General features: G+C 38.2%; 1 protein-coding gene and 1 pseudogene across 1 annotated transcript in view; one reads left to right on the plus strand and one right to left on the minus strand.

Moving 5' to 3' along the window:
* ZFAND3 (zinc finger AN1-type containing 3) overlaps positions 1-17,761 on the minus strand; it is a 323,644-nt gene that overhangs the window by 285,661 nt on the left and 20,222 nt on the right. The gene's annotated exons all lie outside the window — the stretch shown is intronic.
* LOC132432031 (elongation factor 1-alpha 1 pseudogene) lies at positions 338-7,137 on the plus strand (annotated as a pseudogene).

Genomic DNA, 17,761 nt, shown 5'->3' on the forward strand with positions numbered 1-17,761 from the left:
ACAGGCACTTGATATATCAAGTTGTAAGTCCATTGGCTATACTTCAGGACATTTTCCTACTATTACCACAACTCTATTTCATCTTAAATATGATGAAGTTTTAAACAAAGTCAAGATACTGATGGCATAAGCATAAATTATTAAATGAGGCAAATCATTTGGGGAAAATAAGTGTTTATAAATTACTTACCATCCGCCTTCTCCAAAGAAGGGGTAGGGTAGGGGAAGGCAGACCAAAAAAAAAAAAAAAAAAAAAAAAATAGAACTAGCACAAAGCAACTCTAAAAGGACAGCTCTGGCTCTAGGATGTGATGGATCTACACTCCCCACCTTTCCCACCATCTTCACTCCAACTTTCTGGCCATCTGCTGCTACTGCTGAAGGGCAGTAGGAATGTAGAATCTGAGCTAATTCCTTCAACCTGCAAGGCAATTTATTTTAATTACCCAAATAATAAGACACTATTCACTGATATGCTTTAAGACTTCTGTCAAACCTTGGAGTTGATTTTTTGTTTAAAGATCTACTTCTACAGGAAAACAGGATGTCGAAGAACCTCACTTGTCAAAACTAGATCAAAGTTATAAAAGTTCCGTACAAAACAGAAGTTGAAAGGAAGAAGTCGACAGCTTTCTCCTCAACAGTCCTTATTCCCATCTATAATTGTCTTCAGCTTCATGTAACACAAAACTACCAGCGCTAAGGCAGCAAAAACATCCCTCCCCTGTTTTTTCAAACAAGTCTTCATTAGCTCCCTCTTCCGTTTAAAAGTTCCATGGCTAGTTTAAGTTATGACAACTCAAGCAGTTCTATTTCTACATTTCCTAATTAACAAACTTACCAGAAAAATGATTTTTAACCAAAGCCAGAAAGAGGTTAGCAGAGAGTAATTCATGATTAGGCTACAGAAACAAAAGGAACATTCCACAGAGGCAAACTACCCAGTTTCCCCATTTAGTGCTGCAACTCCAGGAATCTAATGATCCTTCATTTTTTCAAAAAATGAAAATGGTAGTAAAATTCCCTAGTGTTGACAGCAGGTGATTTTTAACTTCACTGCTGCCTGACAGGCACCTACAGGCTTTACCTGGCCTCAATCTGTCCAGTTTGGAACTGCCAATTAGTCGCTTCTCAAAAGCAAATCTCAATGTAAGTCATTAAAAAAAAGTGCTTTGCAAAGCGTCAGGTACAATGAATTAGTCAACCTCAGGACATTAGAACAAAATAAAACTTGGGTGCCCAATCCAGGCTGCAACTGTCAAAGCCAAGTGACAAAAGAACATCGTTCCAGAGCAAAGAAAGGATCAAATTCTCAGAACAGTTGTGATACATATAGTGCTCCTCTTAAATACAAATACTCTTAACTACCGCAGCAATTGAACAGGTGTCTTCATTGGTAAGCTTAGCCTTTCTCAACTGAGGTTCCACAGGACAAAATTAAGCACTAGTGCCCTAAGGCACAGGTTGGCAAACCTTTTCTGTAAATATTTTAAGCTTTTCAGACCACAGGGTCTCTGTACTATTCAATTCTGCCATTGGAGCTTGAAAGCAGCTGCCAACAATTAATTAAAGGAATGAGGTAACTGTTCCAATGAAACTTTACAGACACTGAAATTTGAATTTCATATAATATTCACAGAATTATTTTCTTCAATGATTTTAAAACATAAAACGATTCTTATAAAAAATTTCTTAGTTCTTTGGCTAGATTTAGCTGAGGAGCAGTTTGTCGACCTACTCCCTAAGCCATCCTTTGTGTATTAATAGATTAACTTCTCTCTTATGCATGCAGAATTACACTAATTACACACCATACTACAGAGAATTGAGAAATAGTCACTCAAATCATTTTTTGCATGTCTGTAGTGCTCTGATTGTCTAATAGAATAATACTCTGTCTAGTATGAAGCTAACTGATGAGATTTTGTTAGCACTTGTTAATTTGGGCAAATAACTTTACACAAGTTAAAAGTTACTCTTCTTAAAGCCTCTTAAATATAAAAAGGAACTTTCACATCCAGTATATTGCCGATGGATAACAAAAATCAAACTGTTGCAAATTAAATCTCTGGTTAATATATTGCTAGAAATAATGAAGAAATTCTTTTAGTAAAGCCCAGAGTTCAATTATCATCTTTCAATCCATTTTGTATCTTCAGATCCTGTTTCTTCTTAAAGCAGAACCTACCTGAATAAAAATCACAAGCATACATTACAGGATTGTCTCAGACAATTAAGTAGATTTGAGTTCTAGCTCCACCTCTTTCTAGATGAGTGAGCTTGAGCAAGTTCCATACTCTCTTTACTCATCTGTTAAGGAGAGGAAATATCTGCAACCCTCCAAGAGAAGTCAAAAGTATACAATTAAACTTAGGCAGAAATAGTTTGTATAGTGCTATAGAAATATCAGTTGCCATTATTAGGTGCTCAGTAACTTTCTTCATATTATCATCTTCTAATTTTTTATAACACTCCAGTGTTAGTTTCTGCTAAGCCTCAGGTTTAGTGGAATATTGTGCACCTAGTAGTACATTTCATTCAACACATTAAATTTAAGCAAAGCATAAGCAATAAGCAGTAAAGATGACTGAGATGGTCTCAGCACTCAAACAGTTTAGAATGAACGCCAACACGTATACATGATAAGTCAGTGCTGTAAGAGGAACAAATGAAAACCAACATGAATACTGTGGAATGAGAAAAAGTTTCACAGGTAGTTAATAAGGGCCTGGGTATGTGATGGGAGAGATACTGTAACAGAGGGAACTGCAAAAGCACAGATACAGAGGGGTAAGAGAACACTCCACACACTCCAAAATGCAGGGCAGTTCAAGTTCTAAAACAAATTACAAAAGGAGAATTTCATTTTTAAAATCCAACCAGGAAAAGAAAAACCTTCCCATTAAGTCTCTAAAAAGTACACATCTTGAAGGATAAACAAGGGGGCTCATTTTAAGCCAAAGAGTTGGAAAAATTATGAACCATGCTACCTTCAACCCACTTCATCATCATTTCCCAAAGCACTTTACAATGTCTAAGAGGATATATTTAGAGGGGACTGAGTTACAGGAAAGGGATGTCTGGCCTAGCAAGTCTCTGAGGAAGTGGGGATTGGCATACCTGTCTCCCTTGATGACACATGCAATATATCAACCTGCTTCAAAAACCATTTTCTTAAATTCTGCAAGTTATCACCGTTCTCAGTAAGAAAAAGCAATACAGCAATTCTTAAAAGAATAAGTTACGTATGTTTCCTCGAGGGGAGTGGGGACTAGGAAATCTTACGTTCTTCCTCTAGAGTTTATTTTCTTACATCATTAAAAACCTTTCCCGTAAAGAAATTTTATTCATGTTTTCTACCCCTTTACCACCAACAACAAAATTAATTTACCTTGTGCCTAAGCATGGTGAATTTTAACCCAGAAGACGAATGAGTAATGAGAAGGGTGTTCTGTAATTATTACCTCTCCCTCTCAAGATTGCCACTGCATCAGCCACGCCACCAGTAGAAGATTAAAGATGGCCCCCAAATCTCTGCTAGGCCTCTGACTGAGAGATGCAGTCCAGTCCCCATCCCCACTCCCGCCCCCTTGAATCTGGGCAGGTAACTGCTTTGACCATTACAATATGGAAGAAGTGATGCTACACCAGTTTCCAGATGAGCCTGTCAACTGTGTGAAATAATAATAAATTGCTTTTTTAAGGCCCTAAATTTTAGAGTAGTTTGCTAAGAAGCACCAGATAACTGGAACAGTAACCATGTCTCAGCTCCAGCTTTCAGGGCTTTCACCACACCACAACCAAAATACTGTTTCACTTATAAAAGGAAATAAAAACTCAGAAGTTACAATGTATTGGAAAGGTTTCTAACAGAATATGCTGTCAACTCTCAGAGCATAAAAAAGATGACCAAAGTGTCCTAATTCCTCCTAAGAAATGCAAAGTGACCTAACATCAGTCAAGTTCCTCTGAAAGGTTATAATATCAAACTCCTTGAGTATACCCAAGTGATGCACTGATTCTTTAAACCAAAGAAAACCCTCTGGTCTGGAAGGTTAGATACCAGGAAGCAGTCATCTCTGGAAAGTACTATTTAAAAAGGAAGTGAGGCCTTTTTCACAATGAGTTTGCCGCCAGGACACAGGTGTCATGAAAACCACCACTAAACCTAAGCAAAAATGGGAAAGGAGAAGACCCACATCAACACCGTTGTCATTGGACACGTAGATTCGGGGAAGTCTACCACTACTGGCCATCTGATCTACAAATGTGGTGGGATCGACAAGAGAACCACTGAAAAGTTCGAGAAAGAGTCTGCCAAGATGGGAAAGGGCTCCTTCAAGTATGCCTGGGTCTTGGACAAACTGAAAGCTGAAAGCAAGTGTGGTATCACCACTGATATCTCCCTATGGAAATTCGAGACCAGCAAGTACTATGTGAACATCATTGATGCCCCAGGACACAGAGACTTCATCAAAAACATGATTACAGGCACATCCCAGGCTGACTGTGCTGTCCTGATTGTTGCTGCTGGTGGTGGTGAATCTAAAGCAGGTATTTCCAACAATGGGCAGACCCGTGAGCATGCCCTTCTGGCCTACACTCTGGGTCTGAAACTGTTGTTAACAAAATGGATTCCACTGAGCCACCCTACAGCCAGAAGAGATATGAGGAAACTGTTAAGGAAGTCAGCACCTATATTAAGAAAATTGGCTACAACCCCGACACAGTAGCATTTGTGCCAATTTCTGCCTGGAATGGTGACAACATGCTGGAGCCAAGCGCTAACATGCTGTGGTTCAAGGGATGGAAAGTCACCCGTAAAGATGGCAATGCCAGTGGAACCACAATGCTTGAAACTCTGGATTGCATCCTGCCACCAACTTGCCCAACTGACAAGCCCTTGCCTTTGCCCCTCCAGGACGTCTACAAAATTGGTGGTACTGGCACTGTCCCTGTGGGTTGAGTGGAGACTGGTGTTCTCAAACCTGGCATGGTGCTCACCTTTGCCCCAGTCAACGTGACAACTGAAGTGAAGTCTGCTGAAATGCACCATGAATCTTTGAGTGAAGCCCTTCGTGGGGACAATGTGGGCTTCAATGCCAAGAACATGTCTGTCAAAGATGTTCATCGTGGCAATGCAGTTGGTGACAGCAAAAATGACCCACCGACAGAAGCAGCTGGCTTCCCAGCTCAGGTGATTATCAGGCCAAATCAGTGGCGGATATGCACCTGTGCTGGATTATCACACAGCTCACATTGCTTGCAAGTTTGCTGAGCTGAAGGAGAAGACTGATCGTCATTCTGGGAAAAAGCTGGAAGATGGCCCCAAATTCTTGAAATCTGGTGATGCTGCCATCATTGATATGGTTCCTGGCAAACCCATGTCTGTTGAGAGCTTCTCTGACTATCCTCCTCTGGGCCATTTTGCTGTTCGTGACATGAGATAGACGGTTGCTGTGGGTGTCATCAAAGCAGTGGACAAGAAGGCAGCTGGAGGTGGCAAGGTCACCAAGTCTGCCCAGAAAGCTCAGAAAGCTAAATGAATATTACTCCCAATACCTGCCACCCCAGTCTTAATCAGTGGTGGAAGAACGGTCTCAGAACTGTTTGTCTCAATTGGCCATTTAAGTTTAATAGCAAAAGACTGGTTAATGATAACAGTGCATCGTAAAACCTTCAGAAGGAAAGGAGAATGTTTTGTGAACCATTTGTTTTGTGCGTGGCAGTTTTATTAGTTTTTAAAATCAGTACTTTTTAATGGAAACAACCTGACCAAAACTCTGTCACAGAATTTGAGACCCATTAAAAAAGTTTAATGAGAAAAATTTAAAAAAGGAAGTAAGAAACAACTTTCATTTTATGCTATATACAACTGTGACTTGCTTAAAATAAGCATGTAATACTTTTACATTTTTAAAAAGATACTTCCTTTGAAAAAAACCAAACCATTGTAGCCCTAACAACTTTTAAATGCCTTTTTGGTGCACTAAGATGATGGCAAATGCCATTCTTAGCTATGCTTTCACAGAATGAAAGACAGTATCAGCCCCCAAATAGATACCTATTTTTAACAATGAGTAGACCCTGGGCTCTAACTTATTTCTCTTTCTCATCCTACCAGCCACATTCTCCTGCACAGTATGGCACTTCCAGTTAACACAGTGCCCAGCAAAGGGAGGAGGACTGTGAAAGTGGAAACTGCTTTGACTTCCTTCTTTCAAGCTTTGACGGGTACTAGGTAAAAGGAGAACAGTTTCAGAACTTCCCCCATGCCTCCAGCAACTCTGTGCTAGGCCTCCTTGCAAACCATTTCCCATGGTGTTCTCCTCTTGAGGCCTCTGCCTTACTCCCAAACCCCAAAAAATTAGCAACACGGCTGGATGCATATGAAAAAGATTGGCAAAAAGTCAAATCAGAAAGATGAGGGGCTGAAAAAAAAGGAGAATAGTTTCTCCCCTGAATATCTTTAAGTTTTCATAAACTATTCATATCTCTAACCTATTCTCTTTAGACCAATTCCTTGCTCCTAAGAAATTCCATCAGGAAACAGATAAAGGAAAGATGAAATTCAGAACATTTTGCTCTGCTTCTGGTTATTAATGTCAAGTAAAGAACCAAAGTGGAAAGTAAATAACCACAAGAAAAGTTACAAGTTTTTGAAATTATCACAGGTTTTGTTAGGTTCTTCTCTGACGTATCATTAAGCATTGAGGACTCACTGTTAGCTATAAGCACTTGCAAGGGCCCTTCCCAACCCTCAGTTTATCAGCAGACTCCCTAAAAGGATAGAAACAAAAGTTCAGCAAGTTCCAACTACCAATATTTCTTCCAAAACATCATTTATTAGAGTCTTATGATCTCAGATTCAAGTTATTCCACTTACTAAACCCTAATATTCCAATTTAGTTTCTCTCAGAGGAAAATACACAATACACAAATCAAGATAAAATATGAACTGATAAATGAGTTCTATAAAAACTTGATAAACAAAGAATAATGTAAGTACGGTTTAGCAAATTTAGATGTTAAAAAAAAGATGAGTCAAAAATGACCAAAGGGGGCTTCCCTGGTGGTGCAGTGGTTGAGAATCTGCCTGCTAATGCAGGGGACACGGGTTCGAGCCCTGGTCTGGGAGGATCCCACATGCCGCGGAGCAACTGGGTCCGTGAGCCACAACTACTGAGCCTGCGCGTCTGGAGCCTGTGCTCCGCAACAATAGAGGCCGTGATAGTGAGAGGCCCGTGCACTGCGATGAAGAGTGCCCCCTGCTTGCCACAACTAGAGAAAGCCCTCGCACAGAAACGAAGACCCAACACAGCAAAAATAAAATTAATTAATAAGCTCCTACCCCCAACATCTTCTTTAAAAAAAAAAAACAAATGACCAAAGGATCACCCATGCGAAATACATTAATAATACAGGGCAAGTTGGAGAGCAAGAGATTGAGGAGAGGGAATCATGTAGCGTTATTTTTAAAGCAGTATAACGCGTGCGAAGTTAAGAGATAATCTTTTTTTTTTTTCCCCAGTACGCGGGCCTCTCACTGTTGTGGCCTCTCCTGTTGCGGAGCACAGGCTCCGGACGCGCAGGCTCAGCGGCCATGGCTCACAAGCCCAGCCGCTCCGCGGCATGTGGGATCTTCCCGGTCTGGGGCATGAACCCGTGTCCCCTACATCGGCAGGTGGAGTCTCAACCACTGCGCCACCAGGGAAGCCCTAAGAGATAATCTTATTACACCCAGCATTAGTTAGACATCTATTAACTTTGGGGGTATGTTCCAATCCGTTTTTTGTTTTTTTTTTAAGAAACTACAAGGATCCACACTGATAGGAGAAAAATTATCAGAGCTTTGTGTTAAAGAAACATGGGATGTCTGATCCAGAGAAGAAAAGGAAAAAAGGTCTCGTTTACCAAAGATTGTTCGATATATTAAAGGTTTTTTTAATGAGAAAAATGCCAAGTAAATGCAAAACAGGCTCAAATGTCAAGTCATTAGGCAAACACGGTCTCTGAACAAGAATACAGTGGACCACAAAGTTCCCAAAACAAAACTCTCATATTAGCTCTCAGTGTTGCCTTTGGCTTCAGGGAGACAGGCAGGATTTTACAAAATTGGACAAGTGAGGACAGGCACACTTTTGTTTAAAAAGCAAATCACCTTAATAGTCAGCAGACAGTGGGATAAAGGCACTAAGATTTAAAAAAAAATCATCCCCTAGTAGAAATCAACACATAATGGATCAGATGGTTTTGCAACTGGGGTGCGCAAGGGGCTAGGGTATCTCACAAACCATACCTAAAATCAAATCAAGGCAACTAGAAAAAACAAGGCTGGAATACAAAGTTACTTAAGAAAATTACAATCAATTCTAGCCCATTTCCTGATGTCAGGTAAGAATGCTTGGTGATGTGACTTTTGTAGTTATAATTAAAAAGCAAATTAGGGTATCTATAAACAGGAGAACAGAGAAACAAAATAGTGGTATATTCACACAATAGATACTATTAAAAAGTACACAATAAAAAGGAACAAACTACTGATATATCCAAGACTAATGAATATCAAAACATTACACTGAGTCAAGGAAGCCTTATAAAGAGCACATACCATGTGATTCCATTTACATGACTTCCAAATCAGGCAAAACTGATCTACAGTAGGAAAAAAATTTTTCCCAGGGAGGGAAGAACAGGGAGCAGAATGACTGGAAACAAACATGAAGGAACTTTTCACAGTGAGAGTACAATATAATATAGTATATACAGTATGATGTATATCTTGATAGAGGTTTGGGTTACACAGATAAGTACATGTGTCAAAACTCATCAAACAGTATACTTAAGATTTTTCTGTTTTCCACTCTAAACTGTACTTCAAATTTTTAAAAAAGTTAAAAAGTTAATAATATGCATATTGAAATAATTGGGGGTAAATGTACCGATATCTGCAATTTACTTGGAAAATAAAAAAATAAGATAGCAGAGTAGAAAGCAAATAAAGCAAAATATTACAGAATCTAGGTGGTAAGCAGGTGTACAATTTGTGTACAATTCTTTCAATTTTTGTTTTTCATGATAAATATAATTATTTCATGATAAAATGTTAGGCAAAAAAAGAAAATTTGATATTAGAAAAAGTCTCTTTCCATTAAGCTATTACTCAAAGAATTAAGTCTCATTTGGAGCCTCTCTTTGGAATAGGGACTATCATTACCCACCTTCATTACTGGAGTAAAATATTTACTCAAGACCATCCAGTTCCCTCTGTGCTGATTCTTCTATCACCCAACAAACTTCTAACCAATTACTGTTCCTCAAGTACCCTGAATTCACAAAAGGGATGCTCTGGACTGAGGCAAACATATAAAAGCATTACAGTCACAGATGAAGTACAGCCTAAAAAGCTTTTAATCAATTGGTTCCATGCTTTATTAATGTAATTAATCTTCCTCTTATCTCTGGTTTTTCTAATCAACTGGTCTCTTACAAGTCTGGTTAGCATAATTACCTCCCCAAAAGTCTTAGGAAACCTTCAATATAAGTTTCTAGTTTGGGAAGCAAAGGACCAGGCCACAGACAGCAATGTCTCAAAAACAGACACCAAGATTTCTCTGCTGGCGCAGTGGTTAAGAATCCGCCTGCCAATACAGGGGACAGGGGTTCGATCCAGAGCAACTAAGCCTCTGTGCCACACCTACTCAGCCTGTGCTCTAGAGCCCGCGAGCCACAACTACTGAGCCCGTGTGCTACAACTACTGATGCCCACACACCTAGAGCCCATGCTCCACAACAAGAGAAGCCACCACAATGAGAAGCCTGCGCACCTCAATGAAGAGTAGCCCGCACTTGCCACAACTAAAGAAAGCCCATGCGCAGCAACAAAGACCCAATGCAGCCAAAAATAAATTAATTTTTTTAAGTAAGTGTAAATTTGTAATTTAAAGGAAAAAGAAAAGCAACACCAACCTTGTGAAGGTAACCATGCCTGAAGCAGCCAGCTGGTTTTCTCACCTGTAAAATTCCGATATCTGTCTTGCCCGAAACAGGCTTGTGAGGATAACTAAGATAACATACATGAAAGCATTTTAAAAATAAAGTTCTACACAAGTGTAATATATTATTATGATTCCATGATGCTACTAACAACCTCTCAAAACCACCTGTGCTGCTGGACAAATAAGGAAAGAATTATTTAAACAGATCATTACCATAAAGGAATAAGGTCACTTAAGAGAACTTTCCAGTACAAACACCTGACCCACAGTGATTAGTGTTGACTCACAGATATCTCTATGAGTCAAGAACTACTATCCCCCATTTACAACAGGTCTTTTTGTCTCACCCACATTCAAGTACACAAAGTAATAGGGGAGACAGACACTGTTGAGTTTAATGGCTTATTGGCATTATTCTGGGAGTGCTACTAAATACCTCTTGCAAATCCAATGTTCACAACACTACTACACAATTAAAAAGGCCCTAATTCAAGCAGTTATCACCAAGTAAATTATCTTGTCCATTTCAAACAGATTCCCCATGAAGATCAGCAGCAGCACCTAAGGCTTTATATCACGACCGACCTCATCGTGGTTTTGAAAATAAATTTCTCCTAATCCCTATAGCTACTCAACAGATTCAGCATAACTTTAAGATCATTCATTTCAGGCTATCATCAAAAAGTCTACAAACAATACATGCTGCAGAGGATGCGGAGAAAAGGGAACCCTCGTGTTGGTGGGAATGTAAATTGGTGTAGCCACTGTGGAAAACAGTACGGAGGTTCCTTAAAAAACTAAAAGTAGGGACCTCCCTGGTGGCACAGTGTTATGAATCCGCCTACCAGTGCAGGGGACATGGGTTCGAGCCCTGGTCCGGGAAGATCCCACATGTCACAGAGCAACTGAACCCGGGTGCCACAACTACTGAGGCTGCATTCTAGAGCCTGAGAGCCACAACTACTGAAGCCCATGCACCTAGAGACCATGCTCCGCAACAGAAGCTACCGCAATGAGAAGCCCGCGCACCGCAACAAAGAGCAGCCCCCACTTACTGCAACTAGAGAAAGCCCACGCACAGCAACAATGACCCAATGCAGCCAAAAATAAATTAATTAAAATAAATTTTACAAAATAAAATAAAAGTGCAACTACCGTATGATCCAGCAATTCCAATTCTCGCTATACAGTGGGAAAAAATGAAAACTTTAATTCGAAAAAATCCATGCACCCCAATGTTCATAGCAGCACTATTTATAGCTGCCAAGACATGGAAGCAACCCAAGTGCCCATCAACAGAAGACTGGCTTAAGAAGATGTGATATATATATACATATATATATTATATATATATAAAATATATATGTATATATGTAATGGAACATTACTCAGCCATAAAAAAATATTGCCATTTACAGCAACATGAATGAACCTAGAGAATAAGTCAGAGAAAGACAAATAAATATATCATTTATATGTGGAATCTAAAAAATAATACAAATGAATCAATATACAAAACAGAACCAGACTCACAGACAGAAAACAAACTTACGTTACCAAGGGGAGGCGGGGGAAGGACAAATATGGGATTAACAGATATTTTATACTTAAAATAGATAACCAATAAGGATTTACTATATAGCACAGGGAATTATACCCAATACCTTATAATAACCCATAATGAACATAATCTGCAAAATAAACAAAAAAGATTATTCATTCAAATGGGAAATAGTACCATACTTGAAGACAGGGTCATCTGCAGAAAACTGAGACATACTTAAGAGTACAATTTCTCTCCCTCTCAAAAAAAAAAAAATTCTCTCCCTCTCTTTTTTTTAAAGTAGTGATTGAAGATGAAAAAATAAACTTTCTTCTAAAAATTTTAGTTTAAGCCTAAAATTCTAAGCTCAAAGTTTATAATCACCACATACCCTGTGGACAAAAGAAACAAAAAGAAAAAGGGGCTGATTAAAGTTTATCCCAAGGCCTTCATCATTCACTATTTACTGATTAGTTATAAGGTGCTCAGCACCATTATAAATTACAAAAGATACAAAAATGTATCCTTTATACAACCTTATAAAAACAGAAATCTGGTAAGAGGCAGGAAATGCATACTAATTCCCTTGACCAATTTTTCCAAGGGTCAACAAAGGCTCTTCTTTGTCCCACAAGCAATTCAACTGTACAAAAAAAATAAAAAATAAAGATGAAAATATTTAAACACTTGCTCTTCAACACAACAATGACCTACCTAAAACAAGAATTAACAAACTGTGGACATAAGTTACCTTTCATATCAGAATCTGAATACAAAATACCATTTAAAGCTCTTTTTTGATTCAGCAGGGCTCCCACAAAACACACATTTAAAAGCCAAGCCCAGCCAAAATCCTTGTAATATTTGGGAGGGAAAGTCTAAATTTCAAATGTTTAAATGGAAGAAAAGATGGCATGCTATATGTGAATAGAATGTGACAAATATTAAATGCAGTCCAGCTACTTGCATTTAACCTTCTATGTAAAGGAATTACCACTACTCTTACCAAGTAGTTTAGAGTGGGAGTGCAGCATAGTGAGAGGAATACAAGCTCTGAGGAGTCAGGCCACTGATTTGCTATGCAAAATCTTGGAAAACTGACTAAGCTTCAATTTCCTTGTTTGTAAAACAGGAAACCACTATTTCACAACCACACAATTCCTATGAGGATTAGGAAAATAATACATATAAAGTGACAGTCATCCTGTAAATGGCAGCAACTGTTACTGCTTCCAGTATTAATGTATATTTGAGCTAACACCTTAAAAAAAAAAAAAAAGACTGAAAAAGAAATTAGAAAATACTCTGAGATGAAAACAATATACCAAAATTTACAGGATGCAGTTAAGGGAGTGCTTAGAGGGAAATTTATACCTGTCTATGCCTATATCAAAGAAGAAGAAAGATCTCAAATCAAACTAATCTTCCACCTTAAAACATGAGAAAAAGAGCAAATTAAATGTAAAGAAAGCAGAAGAAATGAAATAATAAAGCTGAACAGAAAGTAATGCTATAAAAAAAGAGAAAAACTATAAAGTAAGTGAAATTAAAAGTTGGTTCTTTGGGCTTCCCTGGTGGCGCAGTGGTTGAGACTCCGCCTACCAATGCAGAGGACACGGGTTTGTGCCCCAGTCCGGGAAGATCCCACATGCCGCGGAGCAGCTGGGCCCGTGAGCCATGGCCGCTGAGCCTGCGCGTCCGGAGCCTGTGCTCCGCAACGGGAGAGGCCACAACAGTGAGAGGCCCGCGTACCGCAAAAAAAAAAAAAGTTGGTTCTTTGAAAACAATCAACAAAACTGACGAACTTGTAGCTGGACTGCCCAAGAAAAAACAGAGAGAAGACCCAAATTATTAAACTCAGGAATGAAAGACAGGACATCACAACCAATGCTACAGATAATTAAAAAGATATAAGGGAAGATGATTTTGATGAAAAGGATAAATTTCTAAAAAACACAAAGTACTAAAACTCACAAGAAACATTAGAAAATCTGAATAGACCTACAAGTAGGGAGATGGAATTGGTAATTTTAAAACTTTCCACAAAGAAAAGCCCAAGCACAGATGGATTCACTGATGAATTTTAACAAATATTTAAAGAAGAATGAATACCAATTCTTCACACTCTTCCCAAAAAAATGGAAGAGGGAACACATCCCAATTCATTCTATGAATTACCCTGATACCAAAACCAAATTCATTCTATGTATTACCCTGATACCAAAACCAGACAAAGATATCACAACAAAACAAAACTAGAAATCAAAATATCATATAGTCACAAAAATCCTCAGTAAAATACTAGCAAACCAAATCCAACAACAAATAAAAAGGATCATACACTAAGACCAAACAGGATTTATCCCAGGAATGCAAGGCTGGTTTAGCATCAGAAAATTAACCAAACTAATAGATCATGTAGTGAAAGATTAAAGGACAAAAAACCACATTACAGTCTGAATTATACACAGAAAAAGCATTTGACCAAATCCAATACCCCTTCATGAAAATAAAGAAATAAATAAACTCAACAAACTAAGGATACAAAGGAACTTCTTCATCCTGATGAAAGGGATTTACAAAAAAGCTAAAATCATCACCACTGCTAACGTCATTACTTAATGGTGCAAGACTAAAGCTTCCCCCATAAGATCCAGAACAAGACAAGGATGTCTGCTTTCATCATTTCTATTTAACCTTGTATTATAAAGATTGGGGGAAAAAAAGAAGTAAAACTATCCCTATTTGCAGATGACATGATCTCGTATATAGAAACATCCTAAGGAATTCACTAAAAAATTACTGGAGCTAAGAAGTTCAGCAAGTTTGCAGGATACAAGAATACACAAAAATCAATTGTATTTCTATATGCTATCACCGCACAATCTGAAACTGAGTATCAAAACAAATAAAATAGGTATACATTTAACAAAGGAGTGCAAGCCTTCTACACCGAAAACTATAAAACATTGTTAAAAGAAATTGAAGACATAGGACTTCCCAGGTGGTCCAGTGGTTAAGACTCTGCCTTCCAATGGAGGGAGCATGGGTTCAATCCCTGGTCAGGGAACTAAGATCCCACATGACATGTGGTGCGGCCAAAAAAAAAAGTAAAAGAAATTGAAGACACAGATAAATGAAAAGATATCCCAACATTCAAGTGTAGGAAGACTAAATACTGTTAACATGGCAACAGTCCCCAAATTAACCTAAGAGATGCAATGCAATCCCTTATCAAATTCCTAGCTGGTTTTGCAGAAACTGACAAGCTGATCCTAAAATTCATATGGAAATGCAAAGGACCCAAAATACGCAAAACAATCTTGATAAAGAAGAACGAAGTTGGAGGAATCACACTTTCTGATTTCAAAACTTACTAGAAAATAAGTATTCAAGACAGTGGGATATAGGCATCAATGGAATAAAACTGTGAGTCCACAAGTAAACTTTTACATTTATGGTTAACTGATTTTTGACAAGGGTGCCAAGACAATTCAATGGGGAAAGAATAGTTTTTTCAACAAATTGTGTGGGGGCAATCAGATTACCCACATGCAAAAGAATAAAGGAGGAACCCTGTCTCACACTATATACAAAAATTAACTCAAAATGGATCAACAATTTAAACAGCTAAGACTTCAAAACATAATTTTAATGATACAACATAGTTGTAAATCTTCATGATCTTGGATCAGGCAACATTTTCTTAGATATGACATCAAAAACACAAGCAACCAAAAAAAAGAAGATGAATTGGACTTCATGAGAATTAAAAACTTCTGCACCTAAAAGGACACTATCTCAAAAAAAGTGAAAAACCACCTACAGAATGGGAGAAAGTATATGTAAATCATATATCTGATAAGGGACTAGTAACCAAAATATATACCAATAAAAAAAGGTTTATAACTCAACAATAAAAGCACATAACCCAATTTAAAAATGGACAAAGGACTGAACAAGCATTTCTCCAAGGAAGATATACAAATGGCCAAGAGGCATATGAAAAGATGTTCAACATCATTAGTCATTAGCAAAAGCAAATCGAAACCACAATGAGATGCTACTTCATACCCACTACGATGGCTGTAATCAAAAAGATGGGCAAGGATATGGAGACACTGGAACCCTCATACGTTGCTGGTGGAAATATAAAATGGTGCAGCCACTCTGGAAAACAATATGGCAGTTACTCAAAAAGTTAAACATCGAATTACCGTATCACCCAGCTTCCCCTCCTAGGTATATATCCAAGAGAGTTGAAAACAGGTGTTCAAACAAAAACTTGTACACAAATGTTCATGGCATTATTCATACTAGCCAAAAAGTGATAACAACCCACAATGTCCATCAACTGATGAGTGGATAAACAAAATGTGGTATACCGGGACTTCCCTGGTGGTGCAGTGGTTGGGAATCCGCCTGCCAATGCAGGGGACACGGGTTCGAGCCCTGGTCCAGGAAGATCCCACATGCCGTGGGGCAGCTAAGCCCGTGCGCCACAACTACTGAGCCTGCGCTCTGGAGCCCACGAGCCACAACTACAGAGCCCGCAGGCCACAACTACTGAGGTCTGCACGCCTAGAGCCCGCCCACCACAACGAAGAGTAGCCTCCGCTCTCCACAACTAGAGAAAGCCCACGCACAGCAACAAAGACCCAACGCAGCCAAAAACAAATAAATTAATTAATAAAAAAAAAATGTGGTACACCCATACAAAGGAATATTATTCAACCGTAAAAAGAAATGAAGTACTAATACATGCTACAACACAGATGAACCTTAAAACCATTCTACTAAGTGAAAGGCGGCAGACACAAAACGCCACATATTTTATGATTCCATTTATATAAAATGTTCAGAACTGGCAAATCAATAAAAACAGAGAGTTAGATTTGTGACTGCCAGAGGGAAAGAGCAATGTGGAGTAACTGCTAATGGGTACATGATTTCTTTTTGAGGTAAAAATTTTCTGGAGCTTGATGGTGGTAACAGCTGCACAACTTTCTGAATATACTAAAAATCACTAAATTGTACACTTGTAAAGGATGAATTTTAAGGTATGTGAATTGTACTTTCTATGTTCAATAACGTAATATTAAGGCCATATTCAAAAATTTTCAATCTCTTAACTAGAAAATGATAATCCCAAGGTTTTAGCTGAAACAAATAGCAGCAGCAGCACTTCAAACATGCATGAAATTCTGAGTCAGGAGATCAAGCACCACCTTTCTAATCTTTCTGGGTTAAAATACTGCAAGTTGTCCTTGTCTGCAGATCCAGCCAATGCCCTGGACCTTCTTGTCAGTCTCCATGTTGTAAAGCAGCAGGGAGTCAAAACAGCTTCAGGCTGGGTATTCCAAAATCCAGCAACAGCAAGTTGCCAATACACTTATGAGACTATTAAACCAAAACCATATAATTTTAAACAAATTTAAAGTTTATCTTTGTGTATTTAACCATTAACACATATTTAACATTAACGTATTTACCATTAACACAAAAGTATACAATTGTACTTTAATAAGAGCTCATCTAAAAATTCAAATGATCCAACTGTCCTTGATCACAGAATTCAAATGCTGAAATGCTTAAAATTCCTTAAAGTCATAACATAGCAGTCACATAGCTAAATAAACGGAAGACTTTATAGAACATAACATGCAGCAAAATAATATTTTCACAATACCTGAAAAATGCAGTTTGACCTTAACTCTCAATCACACTACGTATGGACTAATATGTACTCTCTTCTGTGTCATACTGACACACAACCATAATAATGAGTAAAACAGTACAAATCAGTATCGGCCAAGAAGTGTGTGCCCTCATATTACTTCAGATCTCACTTAATTTTTCCTAAATATATACTGAACTTTATTTTTAAGAAACAAATTTTACTACCTCCCACATGATCAGTTTCTTTCTATGCCATCCCAACCTATGGGCAGGAGGTAGGGGGGAATAGAGAGAATATATCTATCTATTGTCTTCAGCAACATAGATGCACTTCAAAAATATAACATGCAATTGGAAAGACTTCAGAAAAGACATCTAAATATTTATAGGGATGGAAGTGCAGACTAAACAGACTTCTTTCTAGAAAACCCAAAGCTGAGAAAGGAGGATTAAATCTATAAAATTAAGTAAAATATCAAGACAAATGAGGTGAGTGCAATCTTGTCCACCAGAAACTAAAGGACCTAAGAACAAGGTACCT

This window comes from Delphinus delphis, chromosome 10 (genome assembly GCF_949987515.2).
Source record: "Delphinus delphis chromosome 10, mDelDel1.2, whole genome shotgun sequence".
In the NCBI taxonomy this organism is placed as follows: Eukaryota; Metazoa; Chordata; class Mammalia; order Artiodactyla; family Delphinidae; genus Delphinus; species Delphinus delphis.